The 18,738-nt window shown below is 30.3% G+C and overlaps 1 long non-coding RNA gene across 1 annotated transcript; it reads right to left on the reverse strand.

Moving 5' to 3' along the window:
* Positions 1-7,310: 7,310 nt before the first annotated feature.
* LOC133029230 (uncharacterized) lies at positions 7,311-10,404 on the reverse strand. The gene is made up of 2 exons (XR_009683382.1): positions 10,258-10,404; positions 7,311-7,705 (listed from the first exon to the last, which is right to left on the reverse strand). It is a non-coding gene; the product is annotated as an uncharacterized LOC133029230 (long non-coding RNA).
* Positions 10,405-18,738: the final 8,334 nt, after the last annotated feature.

Consider the following 18,738-nt stretch of genomic DNA (forward strand, 5'->3'; position numbering starts at 1 on the left):
CTTGTGAGATTTTTTAATCTTTTTTCTCTTTTCATTATTAATGTTTCACTTTCAAAAATTTGGATTTTAGTTCTTTTATTGACTTGTGGTAAATCAATCAAATATCAGCATGGTTCTTATCTGAAGATGCACCTTTCAACTGCAAAGGCTTCAGCATGGTTCTTTTATTGACTTGTGGTAAATCAATCAAATATCAGCATGTTTTTCATGTCCTCTAGTTAAACCAAGTCCCTTTATGTAGACTGTTAATTGAGTAATTTCTTTTCATGTTGTTGTTGGTTTAGGTGTTCACCTTCAAAACCCAACAAATCTTATTAAAACTCGAATACCTTGATCTGGTCAATTACACACGAAGAGTGTTGTGGGAGTCTACACTAATGGCATCACAAGAGGGCTCAATCTATTGTATAGCAAATAAAATGTTTGGTGAAGTACTAACAGAATTGGTCGGATATAAGCCAACATCCAAGATTTATTTGATTTTTTTAGATTTGTCTATGTTATATATTTTAAATTATGTTAGATTATGTTAGAGATTTTGTATTATCAACAATTTACTAATTGTATGTATATATAAGTTATTAATTCTATTAAAGTGAGTTTAGATATTTTAATAATAATTTTTTTAATAATTCTACAAATATATAATTAGAAATTTGCATTACTAGAATAATTAAAATTAAATATTAAATATAAATTTGGTTGAAAAATCACATACAATTCAATTTAAATTTATTTTGCAATAAAATTTCAGTAGCAGAATTATTATATTTTTAAGTACTAAAGTTGTATTTGTTACCAATTTTAAGGTGATTTGCTACTAAAATGTAGTACTAAAAAAGTTTTAGTAGTCTTTCAAAGTAATTATTTTGCTACTAGATTTGATATTTTTTGCTACAAAAATATTAGTAGCAAATTTGCTACAAATTGCCTTGGTAGCAAAAAACTTTCAGCAACGGAGTATTAGCTACGAAGTAGCCACCAAAAAAAGTTAGTTGCAAAAAGTATATTAGCTACTAAATAGGCATTATTTGCTACCAATTTTTTTGTAGCTGAATATCCATTTTTTTGTAGTGAATTATTGTGGTGGAAAGTTTTAAGTTTTTATTTGTTAATATATATTGATGGATGTATTACATAAAGTATAATAGTGAACAATAAAATATCACATGCAATAATAATAGTAATCAAATGAAAAAATTTGTCAAATAACAAATTGAATATTAAATTTTGTCATATAAAAAAATGCATACTAAATAGATGAAAAGTTTTGCAGTAAAAAATATTTGAATGATCTCGATTACCCTCGATCTCATTAAAATTGAATACTCTATGATAACTTTGAATAATTATAAAACGTATAACATGGCATTAATATCATCAAAATGTAATAGTTTATTGTTGAAAAATTTATTGGATGTGTAAGTGCACATAATTAAAATTTATTTATTATGCAAGTACATACAATAAAACAAAAGTTAATATTTCTTTATATATATAATTTTTTTCTTCCCTTGGGTTAGTTATTTTTTGTTTTATTTATTTTAATTTGTTGTTGGCGACATAAAACAATATCGGGTTGTTTTTATTTTATTATTAGTTATGTGAAAAAAATATTAAATAATTTCATATTTAAAACTAACCAATCCAAAATAAATTAGATTGTGTTAACGCAAATTTTCGTTAACTAAATTTAAGCCTAACAGTGACAATCTCACATAGAAAAAATAAAAGATGTAAAATGAAAATATGAACACACAGGATTTTTTACGTGGTTTTACAGTTAAAATTATGCATTTTTGTATGATTTTTTCGTCCACTTTTTTGATCTTACTTGCCACTATTTATAATCACATAGTAGGCAGTTAATTACAAAGTTGACTTTAATCTTTTTACAACGATCATCCCCTAAAATCATGGGGTTTGATTACATATCACGTTGTGTAAATGCGGTTATTATTTGAGAATCATATAGATGTGATCCTCCCGCATTTATTGGATCAAAATGATCGTGTATTTGAATACATCTTTAATTATTGTGTCTGAGGATGTCCCTACAGGAGCTTGGTTCCAGTGACCGTGATAGCGAGCTGGAGCCTTTTTCCTTATCCTTCTGAGGTCGACAATGTACGCCTTGTTGCTTCTTTGTTTAAAAGTTTATCACTTTATTTGGGACAATCTTAATTCTTGTTATTAGAGTTTCTCGAAGCTTGCCATATCTCTATGATCTGATCCCAAAGTTATAGGGATTTCTTCGGTGACTCACGATGCGAAAGTTGAATTTGCTAAGTGTTGGCGTGCTGCGCGGATTGCTCACTGCCCGGCTAAGAGGACTTCGTCCGAGCGAATGTATGTGGTGCTTTGTTTGGCATATTTCTTGCGAGTAGGTACATAAAGTTGATTCCACGTGTCACCATCGTGTGATGCCACGTCAAAGTGCAAAAATTTGGATAACATTGAGTTATAGAGAATTTCCAATAGGTCGAGTTGTATATTTCTTAACCTCAATATCTAACACTTTTGAATCTCCTACATCAATGAATAATAAAGTAGATAGTGGAGGAGATTAAAATTCACAATTTCTCATTTGTATATTTGAATTTATTTTATTGTTCTTTGTTATTCTTCATTTAACTTTTGTATTCGTTATAGTCATTTTTGAAAATTCTAATTTTGATTATCAAATAGAATATAAAATAGAAGGGAAATTATAGTAAATGGCCCTAAATCATAGGACTATGTTAGTTTATGTCCTCAATTTAAAAAAAATATAGCAATGACCCTAAATCATAATACTATATTAGTAAATGTCCTCATTTCAAAATCATTAATTTTTTTTTTTTTTAGAATTAGAAGCAAATTATTTAAATATTATGGTATCTCTATATTAGTTTTGTTAAGTTTTTTTTTTTTTTTTAATTTAAAGTTATGTCAATTTTTTTTAATTTTTTATGAGTTATTTTGGGTTGTTGGTATATAGATTTTGTTGTACGGTATATTTCTATTTTGTTGAATGGAATATTAATATTCTTAGATGATATTTATTTTTTATTATGATATGTTAATGTATAATAGTGGTATATCATTTTATTAGCATAATAAAAATATTTTAATGTATGTATATAATTTTATTAGCATGCTACATATATTTAATTATTATTTTTATAGTTTTTGATTGTAAGATTATTTATTTTAAATAATATTTAATTAGTTTTTATTTTATTATATATAATGGTATATATATTTTAATTGTGGTATATAATTTTGTTAGTATAGTATACATACATATATATATATTAGTAATCTATATTTTTATTATTCTTATTTTTTGTATATAGTTTTGGTGTATGGTATATGTATTTTTTGTTATACAGTATATTATTTTATTTTATTTTTTATTGTAGGTATATACATTTTCTTGTATGGTATATGGTTTTTCTTGTCTATAATATATCATCTATTTAATATGATATTTAGTTTTCATTTTATTATATATATATTTTTTGGTATGTATTCATATTTTAATGGTGGTATATATAATTTTGTTAGCATGATATATATATATATTTTTTGAGTATTAATTTAGCATTGTTATAATTTCTTTGTAGTATATAATTTTATTACTACGGTATATTAATTTTTAGTACTACGATATATCTAATACTGCTGTATATATTTAAATGATCTAATACATTTATTTATTTTTGTTACAATATAATAATATGCAATACTAAAAAAATTATGTAACTTAATTTTATTATTATGTATATTTCTTTTAAAAAATATGTGATAAATGTATTTTTATAATTTTTATTAGCTAATTTATTAGATTTGGCCATTTTCTTAATTTTTTTAAAAAGTGGACATTTACTAACTTAGTTTCCAAATTTAGGGTCATTTTGCATCTCAACACAAAATAGAATATTAGTACTTGATAAGTAGTCCGTGGGAACGATAATCGATCTTACAGTAATAACCTATAAAAGTTATTACGCCTACTTGCATAGCTCTTAATTATAGCAAAAAAAAAAAAAGAAAAGAAATATTAATAAAAAAGAAAAAGTGGAAGGTGCCATAGGCACCTATATCTGCAAACTAACATAGTGAAAAACAAAACCACTTGAGGCTAGAAGTAGCCATATGGATTCGAGTCCCAGGTTAAACATGTTGTAATATATAAACGCTTAAATAATAATAAAAAAAAAAAACATAGTGAAAGACAAATGGATCGAAATTCAAATTTCTCTATATACACTGTCCTTGCCACCAACTCCCAAATCGACATCCCCATTTCTGATATCATTAACCTAAACCCCAAAATCTGTAATTCCCAAAATTTTGTTTTAGCCTGTGGAACTTTGATTCTCCACCGACACTAGAGATCTAAAGCAAATGGGTGTCTCCCATTCAGTAGTGGTTTTGTTTCTTTCTTGGTAGTTTCATTTTATATCTAGTAGGGCAATATGTGAGATGTGCAACTTCTGACTTGGGTATACCACAACTCTTTTCCTACGGTACATCAACTTACGCTTAGATGCTTATAAGAGTTTCAACGGACAATAGTAAAGACTACATATTTTATTTGATCTTCTAGGCTAATAGTTTAATTTTTTAGTTTTTGGTGTACAAAATTATCAAAATTGCATGGATGCTTCGACTAAGGAATGCCATATATATGGTATCTGCAGGTAGAGGCTCTTGATCTTTGTCTCTTTGCCACCAATGATTACAGGTGGTAGCGACATTAGTTGGAGGTCCGTAAGTGGTGGCATAGATTGTAAGTTTAGAAATCTAATGTCAACCTATGAGCAGGTTGTTACTTAAGATGCTATATTTTGTGGGATGGCCATTAATCACATGTTAAATGCTAAGAAAATTTTGAGATAGCCATGTCAACATATGAGTTGGTTGTTACTTGTAATCCTTTTGATGCCTAACTTAATTTTGTAAGTTTATTTTATTAATTACTAAAATATTATATATTTAATTTAAATTTATTAATATTTTATTTTTTTTTCTTTCGAATTATCTCAAAATCTAATTTATAGTACGTTTATAATTATCTCAAAACCTAATTTATTCAGTTTCATATCGTTTTTCCTTTCAACTCTAATTTATTTTTATTTAATTTAAATTTTATTGATATCATATACTATTATACATATATATTTTGCTTTTCTATTCTTTTCTCTTTTGTAGCTTTCATGATTTAGATACAATTGATCTTAGGTGTTTTGAATTTTTAAGTCTTGAATTAATTTTTACCATTGATATATTATTAATTTTAATATCTTTTTTTATAACAATAATATATTTTGAATACATATATTGAGTCAACGATTAGTTTTATTTCATTTTTATTATATATATATATATAGGAAAATTCTAAGGTGAGAGCATTACTTTTACTCTCACCTGTAAGAGCATTATTAGACTTTTTATTGGTTGAATAGGGTGGTTGTATGGTATTAACATGTGTTGTTGAGTGGGATAGTGTTTGGTATACATTTTTTTTAAAAAAAAAAAATTATATTGTGATTTTACCTTCATCACCTCAAACTCTTTTGTTTCTTTATTATTTTAAAAATATGTTGTTTTTTTATACTCATGCAAAGTATGACTTTTTTTTTTTTTTGCTTAACTATGAAAAGTATGAGACTTACTTCTCAATTTTTGAAATTACTATTATTCATTCATAAATTTGTATCATTCATATATATGTAATATTAAGCCTAAATAATTTTAGACTTTGCTAAGCAACTACATCTTGTCTTATAAGTCTTAAATTTATTTTTTCAGTTGAACTAATTAATCAATTATTGAGCAATTTTTTATTTTAGAAAACCTTTCTTTCAATTAGTGTAAAAAAGTAAAGAAGAAGAAGTGATTAACAAATAGATGAGTAGATACAATAAATATTAAATAAATTGAATATATTTTCTAATACTCCATATGTCATTTTTTTTTATTGATTTAATCTATATTCAAAACACTTTAAATCCAAACACACAGAAAAAAAAATAACAAATGTTATAAAAAAAACACATAAATAAGAAATTGTAAAAAAAAAAAAAAAAAAAAAAAAAAAAACTGCTACGTGCACATTACAAAAACTATTATAGCCTTTAAAAAAGTTAAAATAATAAAAATATTAATTTAATAAAAACTGCTACATGTATAACATTTATGTGGGTTCAATTTTAAAAAAAAGATAATTAAAAAAAATCTAATACAACACTCCTATGATAAACAAATAAATTAAAGCCATTCGATTGAAAATCAAGGGTTATAAAAATGCCCTTATTCATAAGAGCAAAAGTGGTGCTCTCACTTAAAGAATACCCTATATATATATAAATATATATATATATATATATTGAAGAATATACTTCATATTATATTCTTACATTTTTATTTTCTTTAGTCTTTTAATTTTGTATTTTAGAATAATACGGTCAAGTTATTACCTTTAATTTTAGAATGACCTTTATTTTTACCTATATTAATTTTTAATATGGTTGTATACATTATTTATTAATTGGAGGGAATTGGGTAAAATACTTATCAATAGAGATAGTAATTTATAGCCTTGATTCAATATAATATATGTCAAAAATTAACTTTTAAAAACTACACCATAATTAATATATTTATTTATTTATAATTAATTTTGAATTTTATTAATTATAGATTTAACTAACAAAACTCCAAACCTAACTCCAAATCATAAATTTTTTAATTTTTTTTGTTTTATATCTATTAAAAATTTAATTTTAATTATATATATATTAATTTTAAATTTACATAGAAAATATTTAATTAAATTTGTTTTTACAACAATAATGGTACTTATAGAAAATTTGAACATGTTCAACTTATATTAATTAATATATAATTATAAGTACTCTTAAAACAATTAAAATGTCATGAGTTCAACCTGAAATATTTTCTTTTCTCTTTTTTTTTTATTTATATTTAATTTAAGAATTCGATTAATTTAATAATATAAAAATTATATCATATTATGTTAATTAATTTACTTTTGTATTTAAAAATTTCAAATATAAAATTAATGAGTTATATTAATTACATTATTTATATAATCATACACAAAATAGTATATAATACATATTTATAATATCATTACTCTTGAACTTAGTTTAAGGTCAATTTTAAATTTATTTGTAATTTCTAAATATTAAATTAATTATTTATTTTAATTACACTATCTATATAAATCATGCATGGATTAGTTAGTATACACATATATAATTAAAAAGCAAACGAATATTATTATATTCGAAAGCACATTGATATATTTATATTTGAGACATAACAAAATGTAAATCAATATGAATCAATTTACACAACATAGTTATTCTAGCATGTTTGGTAAGTTATCCTATCTCTTGTTAAATAACATGATGTAACGCCCTGATACTTAGGTGCGCTACAGTTATTTTCTAATTAACTTTCTCACCTAAAATTATCAAACTTTATAAATACTTATATTTACATAATCGCGATCTCGAGTTTAAATTTTTACAAACATAGCCAAAATATTTTTACCAACATGTCGCAGAGCGACTGCAAAATATTGCCTAAGATGTCCCGAGATCGAACACCCCAAGTCGCCCGTCCTGACATGTATAATCACCATCTAAGCTTGGAGCTCACTCCTGTTCAGCCTTCGCCTTTCCTGTACCTACACATAAAAGTAGCAACTGTGAGTCAACAAACTGAGTAAGAAAAGTATATAAAAAATAATATATTACGGACTTGTATTTAGGCGCCCATATGCTTATCTACAAGGCTTATGAGATAAGTAAGAATGTTTTTTACTAAGGTACGACCACTGTACCACATGCACTACGTACCGCTACTGTACGAGTGTTGGTAGGATTTGACCCGTACCCTCCATTAGGCATGGCAAAAAGATCCATTCATTCGGATCGGATCAGTGATCCGATCCGACGGATCATTACTGATCCGAAACATTCGGATAGTTATTGGATCTTGGATCAGCTTCGACCCGCCCCGCTTAATTTTTTTTTAAAAAAAATATTTTTACTTTTTAATATATTTTTTTAAGGTGTAAGGCCAGTGGAATACCACTATTAGACATATATGATCTGCCCATAGACCACACTATATATTATTATTTTAATTAATTACTCTCTCAATTTAATTCTTATATATATGCGTACATATATATATAAAAATAAAAATATATATGCATACTTTCCATTCTATATTTTAATTATTTGATTATAATAATTATTATTATTTGCAAAATTCCCTACCTTCTTCGAAAATCTTAAATATAAGGTTATAATAAGAAAGTAAAGTAACAAATATTATACACAATAGATCGATTTATATATAGGCACTGTTAAATATATTAATTTGTACAATAATTTACACTTTTATATTATATCACTTTTATATATGTATGCAACAATAATTTAAATTTAATATAAACATATTATTAATTAATAAGAATAATATTTAATTTTTGTTTATCAAATAAAAATACTAATTAATTAAATATTATAATAATGAGTAATTAATACTATTATTTGACTCTTAAATATTTAATTATTTAAGGGGCATTTGCTAATATTTTTATTTTTTTTTTAATTTTTTAATCATAAAAATAAAAGTAATTTTTTGTTTTTAAAAAATATGTGTTCTATAACCATTTTTGTTTTTTTTTTTAATTTTTAAAATTGATAAGAAAAATATCACTACAAAAAATCTTATTTTTAATCATAACAAAATTTCTGACTAAAAGTAAAAAAATTGTAACTAATTATAAATCATCATTCTATGTTGTGACTAAAATAGGTCCATCACTAAAAGTATTAGTTACAAAAATTACAATTTGTTGTGACTCAGTATAAAAAATCTTACTTTTATTATTAACATATTTATTTTTTTGTAGGAGCCGTACACAGTAAATCTTAAAGACTAGAAGAACAGCATGTAAAAAGTTTATAGTTAATTTCATGTATTTTTTTAGAGGAGATTTATTTCATGTAATCATCATACTACATTATTATTGATGATTATATTAGTGGAATTTCTAAAATTTGGTAAATTTATTTTTCAATAGTAATATTACATTTTTATGTGATAAGAATTTGATATATTTTTTTTTATTGATTTTGACAAATAAAATAAAAATATATAAGAAAAAAAATAATGCATTATTAGTTCTTAAACAAATAAATTTTGGGAAAAAAAAATATAAATTTAGATATAAAATATATTTTTTTTATTTAAAAAAAAAGTTGGGTCGGATCAGATCCGATCTGTATAAGGCGGCCTGATCAGATCCGATCAGAGTATCTGATCCAACGGGGCGGGGCGGGGCAGATCCGTATATGATCTGGATCAGGTCGGATCAGAGTCGGATCAGATCCGACCCGCCCCATTGACATTCCTACCCTCCGTACCTACCCGTACCAGTATCGGTAACACCGTACTGTACTCTTTAAACAACATACACTATACTAATGCACTTAGTACCACTACCGTACTAGTGTTGGTAGTGTACAAATGACAATAAGCATGCATATAAATCACGCATACACATAATCACATATATAACATGTTCTATGCTATTCTTACCTCGTTTCTGAATTTAAGTGAGTTGGCTGACCTGAACGAAAAATCTCATGAGCTGGATGGATGTCGTAAGTCACATTTGCATAAACTGGTAAATATATGCAACTAGGGATTCTACTGTGGGAAACTATTATAAGAATACCCTACGTATAAAAAAATTAACTAACTAAGGCCCTGAAAATAACAAGAATCGACAAATAAAACTTTTCAGGAAACCTGCCCCTAATCCGGTTAATCGATTTTACAGGCCTTGTAAAGCCGGTTAACCAATTTGCACTAGGTAACCCAAAAAAGTTTAAAACTTGTCAAATTTGCATCCAAACGATGGCAAACCTTCCAGAACAATTGTACCAACCTGAAATAATGTTTTCCAAACAATAACAGCAAGACACATACACAAAATCCAAACATGTTATTAATGATCCAAGTTTGAGTTCTCAAACTTGAACTTGTTCATTCACCACACAAAACACCCTAACCAACCGCTAGAACTCAATTCCATGTCAATTAGAATCTAGAAACTGAACCACAAATCAATCTAACTTTAACAGCCACTACACTTAAAATTGCATTATCAACTCAAAATTAAAGCTTCAAACTACACAAATATTAGAGCTCTAGGGTTACCTTTGATTTACACAACTTGGATTCAACTATGATCTCTTTAAAATCAAACCAAAATCCTAATATTTTGGTGGGTTCTTGCTAGGCTTGAAGGGAAGAGAGAGAGAGAGAGAGTAAGAAAATTTGAGTTTTTTCATCTTTTTTTTTTTAATTTTTTATTTCCTCTAATTGTTGGATGAATCTTAGGCTGAATAATCTAAAGTGGCCAACTGCCACCTTTAGGATAAGCCACCTCATCCCATAAAATGAAATTACCTAAATACCTTTGATCTTTCAAAATAAGCAATAGTAAGCCTAGAGATAAAATGGTCAAAAGACATAACCCCGCTCAAACTCGGTATTCTAAATATTCCTTATGTTTGTCCCGCTAAGAAAAAGGTTCTAAACTTACCCATTCGACACAAACGACCATCCATCGCATTTTCCGTCGTCGTCGAGCAAAAATCATAAAATTTGCATAATTCATAATTTATATATGTAATACTCCTAGAGTTTAATAAAATATTCAGAAATGAGAGATTATAACTTTAGTGCCCCTTTCTAAAAATAGGACTCACAACATAATAAAATCATGCATAACTATAAAAATATCAATAATAAATGCTAATTGCCTTCAATAATCCATATTCTAACAGGCGGTCATTACAGATGAGTTCAATCCTTGACACCTACATTTGATAATTTTATCCTATTTATTTTTTTCCTATTTATTTATTTTCCTCTATTTTTTATTTTTTTTGAAGAATTTTTTATCTCCTCTTTATCATTCTCAATAGCGGTGGTCATCCAATCTATTTTGTACTATTTTACTCATAGCGCATTCAATCTATGCTAAGAACGAATTCTATATTTTAGATCCAATCAAAACTACATAATAACTCAAATCTAATCTGTTATACCCGAAATTTGGCTACCATCTCAGTCGAGGACACGTGTCAACATAAAGGGAATATGGATCGGTTAAATCGCATTTTATGGGATACCTCATTAATTACGTAAATATCAGAGTATATTTACAACCTGCTGACTGTAAGGTCTTATGCGAGAAAAAAATATACAAATTTTTGCTTAGTATAATAACGAAAAACCATATGTCGTTGAATGTGAATAGCGAGGCATCAAGTACGTTAGATCTAGGAAGACGAAAGCGACACATATCGACAGCGGAAACACTTAGTGTATGACTACAAACTAAGTATAACAGTCGAGTTGGCTCGAGACCCAATAAGCGAGGTGCTCATCTCGCTATGGGAAGGCTTCTTGTAACTTCTCCAGTTAACTTCAGACACCTTCTCAGTGAGACTTACAATCCTGACGAGTCAGCAGCTAACAGTCAAATGAGCCTTGAGAAACTCTATTAACAAGAATTACGTTTGTCCCAAATAAAGTGATAAGCTATTAAATAAAGAAGCAACAAGGCGTACGTTGTCGACCTCGAAAGGATAAGGAAAAAGGCTCCAGCTCGCTATCACGCTCACTGGAACCAAGCTCCTTTTGAGGCATACTCAAACAAAAAAATTATAGATGTATTCAAATACACGATCATTTTGATCCAATAAATTTAGGAGGATCACATCTATATGATTCTCAAATAATAACCGCATTAACACTACGTGTTATGTAATCAAACCCCACGATTTTAGGGGATGATCGTTGTAACAAGATTACAGTCAACTTTGTAATTAACTCCCTAGTATGTGATTATAAATAGTGACAAGTAAGATCAAAAAATTGGATGAAAAAATCATACATAAAAGGCCCTGAGAAAACTATCAGAGAATCTGAATAAGATTGACTCGTGGACTATGCAGAATTTTAACCACAAAACCAGGTAAAAAATCATGTGTGTTCATATTTTTCATTTTAAATCTTTTATTTTTTTAGTGTGAGATTGTCACTATTAGGCTCAAATTTTGTTAACGAAAATCTACGTTAACACAATATAATTTATTTTGGATTAGTTAGTTTTAAATATTAAATTATTTAATATTTTTTCTCATAACTAATAATAAAATAAAAACAACCTAATGTTGTTTTATGTCGCGAACAACAAATTAAAATAAATAAAACAAAAAACAACAAACACAGGGGAAGAAAAAAATTATATATATAAAAATATTTAGTTTTGTTTTATTATGTGTACTTGCATAACAAATAAATTGTAACTATGTGCACTTACATATCAAATAAATTTTGCAACAATAAACTATTACATTTTGATGATATTAATGCCATATTATAGGTCTTATAATAATTCAAAGTTATCATAGAGTATCCAATTTTAATGAGACCGAGGGTAATCGACATCATTCAGATATTTTTTACCGCAAAACTTTTCATCTATTTAATATGCGTTTTTTTATTTGACAAAATTTATTATTCAATTTTTTATTTGACAAAATTTTTCATTTGATTACTATTATTATTGCATGTGATATTTTATTGTTCACTATTATACTTTATGTAATACATCCATCAATATATAATAACAAATAAAAATTTCAAACTTTCCACCACAATAATTATAAACTTTAAAATTCTATAATATAAGAATTGTGCCTTAGTAATAAATCTTTAAAAAAAATTAAATTATTATTTAAAAAAAAAAGAAATTTAAATTATTAAATTAATTTGAAAGCTTAAATTAAATAAACAAAATGATCATGTTTTTTCAAATGATTGAACTTAAGTAATTGTACTTGATGAAAAAAAAAAAAGAAATTCAAATTATTAAATTAATTTGAAAGCTTAAATTAAATATAAATAAAATAAAAAAAAATTATCATGTGTTTTCAAATGATTGAACTGAAGTCATTGTACATGATGTAAGATAACTTTACCACTTACACCATGATTATATTATTATAAGATTAAATAACTTGAATATACTGTACATTTCTAGCTACAATTATTAATGAGTAGAAAATAAAATTGCTAGGGGTTTTTTGGCGGTAATAATACCTAAGCTATAAGTTTGAAACATTTATAAGTAACTAACTGTTAAGTGTTAAGTAAATTACCACGTGCCCATTTCTAATTGGTCAAAGTTATTAAATTTTTTTTTAAAAAAAATTAATTTAAATATACTAATAAGAAAATGACACGTGGAAATGACTTAACATTTAACGGTTGGGTACCTACAAAGTTTCAAAAATATTACTTAGGTATTATTAGCACCAAAAATAAAACTTAGGTATTTATTTGCAACTGGAAGTTAAACTTAGGTATTTATGTTGCTAATTACTCTTTTTTTTATCAAATTTTATTTTGTAGATGTTTTGCGGACCATTTTGTATATGAGTTGGCGTATAGTTTTTTCGTGCTACGTGTTGAATCTCTACCTCTTTCAGTGTGAAGTTTGAAGACGTATAGCTTTATTGTCAAAATTTCATAGGGTAGTTTTGTCTCATGTTGCTAGCTTACTTTAGCAGTTCATAGTTTGACAAAACATGTCATTTGGTTATATAATGAGCTATCAGAACGATCAGCCAGAACCTTCTCACGAAAATAAGAATGGAAGGCAATCATTAACTGATGAACGAGAAATTTTTCATAAAAATGAGGAGAATCTTGGGACTTAGCCTGGAGAACAAAGGTCACCAGCGAGGAATCACCAACGTTCTTCCTGATCCCATAGAGCGAGGGCTTGTACAGACCCTAATGGCAAAAATACAAACAACCACACTCAGGGGGAAAGAGTAGAGCGTGAAGAAGCAAGTGTGACCTCGAGGCGGTCAAGGACCCACAGTCGGTCAACTCGAAGAGGAGAAAATACTCAATGAGCTAATGATCGAGAAAGCATGGGAACCAGTACATCCGCGGGTCACTCAAAGACAAAGTCTATGAGTAAGACGAAGTATATGAGTAGGATGCAATCTATGAGCAGGATGAGGTCTCTCAGCAATTACTCCCATCCAGATCTGTGAGAGCACTTGAATCGAAAGAAACCTAACATTCACCAATAGCTCGGTCCAAAGTAAGAGGATCCCATCCAATTACAAATAAACAAGCTGGAGGACAAGTTTAGGAGATATCAAGTGGGGGATCTAGGGAGACAATCTTGATACGACTCAAACGAGGAACTTGAGCCATATCATCCAGATATCATGAGTACCCCTTTTCCTTCGGGATTCAAAATCCCGCATGTCTCATCATATGACGGAACTACTGATCCGGTCTCGCATTTGAACAAATTTAATACAATAATAGGAGTGAGCAATGTGATGAACATTTTATGCTGTATCTTGTTCCCCACCTCGCTTGTTGGAGCATCGAGCAGCTAGTTTAACAAGTTTACTCACCATTCAATAAATTCTTGGGAGCAGCTGTCTAGGGATTTCAAGAAACATTTCCAAGCTGCTAGGGATAGACGACCCGAAGCGGCCTCGCTAACAAATATAAAGCAGTAGCCTGGAGAGACACTTAAGGCATACATAAGTCATTTTAGCACGGCTGCAGCTAGGGTTAGGAATTTAGATGATAGTACACAACTTACAGCACTTCAGGCGGGGATCTCTACTGATCCATCAACCGCATGGGGCGAGCTGTGGGACGACTTACAAGGTAATCCAGTAAGAAACATCACTGAGTTCAACGAAAGGGCTCAGGTATTCGTTCAGAAAGAAGAAGCCCAAAAGGAAATGAATTTGTTAAAAACAAGCTCGGGAAGCAAACCCAGCAACGTTTCAACAAGTATTGTTTCCAATAGAATTGATAACTCAGGGTCTTCTGGTTTGAAGAGAAAGGACGGTTCTAAGGAACCATCAAAGGATTAAAAGAAACAAAAGCCAGTGTATACTATTTATACCGAGCTTACTGAAACTTGAGAGAATATTTACCTTGCACATGAGCAAAAGGTTGCCTTCGGCAAGCCCGAGCCCATGAGGAATGCGAGGAGTAAAAGAGATCCTAACAGGTATTGTAAATTCCATAAGGATATTGGGCATACGAACGATGAATGTTGCCAATTCAAAGATGAGATAGAAAGTTTCATCGCTCGAGGCCACTTTAAACAGTACGTGATAAAATAGGGCCACAGATACAACCAGCCCAGTCTGCCCAATAACCCAAACAATCAGGGGTTACAACCTCTTCCTGTTGAAGGAGAGGACATCCTGGTTATTTCAAGAGGGCCACATATCACAGGGAAAAGCAATAAAGAACGATCAGTTGGCATTTGCCCCAAAACAATCCAAGAAAGTGAAAACCGAAGAACCACCAATTATATTCACAGAGGAAGACGAGAAAAATGTGAGATATCCTCACGTCAATCCATTGGTGATTACCATTCAACTCGCCAATTAAAGGATCAAGAAAGTGTTAATAGAAAATGGGAGCTTAGTAAATATCCTTTACAAGGAAATGCTGAGAAAGATGGAGCTCGAAAAAGCCAAATTGAGGCCTTGTATGGTGAATCTTTGCAGATTCACTAGGGACATCATTGCCAGTCTAGGCATAATTGAGCTCGCACTGACCTTGGGCAAGGCATCCCTATCCGCCACTGTTACGCAAGATTTCCTAGTTTTCGACCAGCTATCGGCTTACAACATATTGTTGGGTCATCTAGCATTGATCAGACTAAGGACAGTCAGTTCGATTGAGCACCTATCTTTGAAGTTCCAAACACCAGAGGGTGTGGGAGTGGTGCGAGGCGACCAGATGCTGGCTCGTGATTGCTATCGCATAGAGTTGCAGCATAGGAAAGTCGGTCATCAATTAATGACGATCTTGGAAGAAGAAAATGGAAGAAAAAAGACGAAGATCTTGACCCCAAGTTCAAGAAGAAAGAAACCTATTAAAACAAATTGAAGAATTGGAATAGGTTATTCTCGACCCAGGAAATCCCACAAAGTGTGTATACATTTGGAAGAACCTGGACGAACAGCTCAAATAGCAGATAATAAATTTCTTAAAGGCGAACCAGGATCAATTCGCTTGGAGCCATAGAGATATGATAGAGATTGCCCCTAACATTATCTGCCACCATTTAAATATTGATCCAACCTACCCAGTAAAGAGACAGAAAAAGAAGACCCTTAGATTCCGAGAGACAATGAGCACTAAAACAGGAAGTGGATAAGTTTTTTGTTAATGACTTTATATGCGAGGTGTTTTATCTGACATGGATAGCCAATCCAGTTCTCGTCCCAAAGCCTAACGGAACTTGGAGAACTTGTATTGATTTCTCTGATCTGAATAAGGCGTGCCCAATAGATTATTTTCCACTACCCAGGATCGACCAGTTAGTGGATGCAACTGCTGGGCACGAGCTTATGTCATTCATGGATGCATATTTTGGATATAACTAGATAAAAATGAATGTGACAGATCAAGAGCATACATGCTTCGTAACAAACATGGGACTCTATTGTGATAAAGTTATGTCGTTTGGGTTGAAGAATGCTGGGGCAACATATTAGCAATTGGTGAACGAAATGTTCGCAAACCAGATCGGACGGAACATGGAGGTTTACGTCGATGATATGTTGGTCAAATCAATAAAAAGTAGGGATCACACCACTGACCTTGCGAAATGCTTCAAATTAGTAAACAAAGTATAACATGAAATTAAACCCAAAAAAATGTTCCTTTGGAGTTTTCTCAGGAAAGTTTTTGGGATTCATAGTCAACACGAGAGGTATCAAAGCAAATCCCGAGAAAATCAAGGCATTAATAGACATGCCATCACCAACAAAGCCTAAGGAAGTACAAGCACTAACAGGAAGGATGGCATCACTTAACAGATTCATTTCGAAGTTGACTATTAAGTGTGTGCCATTCTTCAATGTATTGCGAGGCAACAAAAAGTTTGAATGGACAGAAGAGTGCGAAGAGGCCTTTCAGAACAAAAAATGCATCTAGCAACGCCTCTGTTTTTGGCAAAACCAATAACTGGAGAGACACTATTTCTCTATTTGGCCATCTTGAAAGATGCGATTAGTGCAGCCATATCCCCCACTAAAAAAACACGCTTTGTGCCTAGTCCACGCGTCTCGTAAGCTACGACCATACTTCCAGGCGCACTGCATAAAAGTGTTAACCGATTAGCCCTTGAGACAAGTTTTATCAAAACCAGATGCTTCTGGAAGATTGATAAAATGGTCAATTGAATTGGGGCAGTTCGACATAACATACAACTCTCGAACATCCATCAAGGGCCAACCCTTGGCCGACTTCTTGATAGAAGGTAGAACTCTAGAAGAATTTTGCCTGTTCAACAAGATGCGGAAACATGGAAGTTATATGTGGATGGTGCATCCAACGAGTAGGGTTCGGGTGCACGGATTATATTAATATCACCATAAGGCTTTAAGTTTTACTGTGCTCTGAGATTTTAATTTGACGCATCAAATAACGAGGCTGAGTATGAAGCCTTAATTGATGGCTTAAAGATAGCGGAGGTGTTAAAAGTCACAAACCTCATCTGCCATAGTGACTCATAGCTGATTGTGAACCAGGTCCTCGGGGAATACTAGGCTAAAGGCTTAAAAATTGCAAAGTATTTATTCAAAAGAGCTTGGAAATATTCAATTATTTTAAAATCAAGAAAATTACAAGAGAACAAAACTCTAAAGTCGATGCCTTGGCAAAACTGGCCTCGCACAACGACTTGGATTAATTGAACTTAGTTCTGGCGGAGGTACTAAGCAAGCTAAGCATACGTGAAACGGAAGACGTCGAGATGGTAGACAACTCTCCTACATAGATGACTCCTATTATCAATTACTTACTCGACGGACAACTTTCAAATGACAAAAACGAGGCGCAAAAATTCTTGTATTCACTGCCTTGCTACACAATAATCAAAAGCAAACTATATAAAAGAGAGTATTCAATGCCCGTAGGTGTGTTTTCCCTACAGAAGTAAGTGAAATCATCAAAGAAATTCATGAAGGCGTTTGTGGGGATCATGAAGGTTGGCAAAGCCTATCTAAAAAGATCATTAGACAAGGATATTACAAACCAACGATCAATAAGGACACCCATGAGTTTGTCAAGAAATGTGAAAAGTGTCAGAGATTTTCACAGATACCTCGCGTGCCGCCATCAAAACTAAGAATGATGACCTTGCCCTACCCATTTGCTATATGGGGAATTGACCTAATTGGGGCATTACCCACTGAGCGAGGAGGAGCTAAGTAGGTGGTAGTTGCAGTCGAATTCTTCACTAAATGGACGGAGGCAGAGCCCCTTGTTTCCATAACCTGCAAGAAAGTCCTTGACTTTGTCGTTAAGAACATTATCTGTAGGTTTTGAATTCCCATGAGGATAGTATCCGATAATGGAACCCAATTTGATGGCAACTTGTTCACTGAATTTTGCGAGAGGAACAAGATTATCAAAAGCTTCTCGTTAGTATCCAGCCCTCAAGCAAATGGACAAGTGAACAACTTGTTAATAAAATCTTAAAGGATATTATCAAGAAGAAGTTAGGCGTTGCCAAAGGCAGGTGGGTAGTATTTGGCTCGGAAGTAATGCTACATG

The sequence above is a fragment of the Cannabis sativa genome, chromosome 7 (genome assembly GCF_029168945.1).
Source record: "Cannabis sativa cultivar Pink pepper isolate KNU-18-1 chromosome 7, ASM2916894v1, whole genome shotgun sequence".
NCBI classification, from domain to species: Eukaryota; Viridiplantae; Streptophyta; class Magnoliopsida; order Rosales; family Cannabaceae; genus Cannabis; species Cannabis sativa.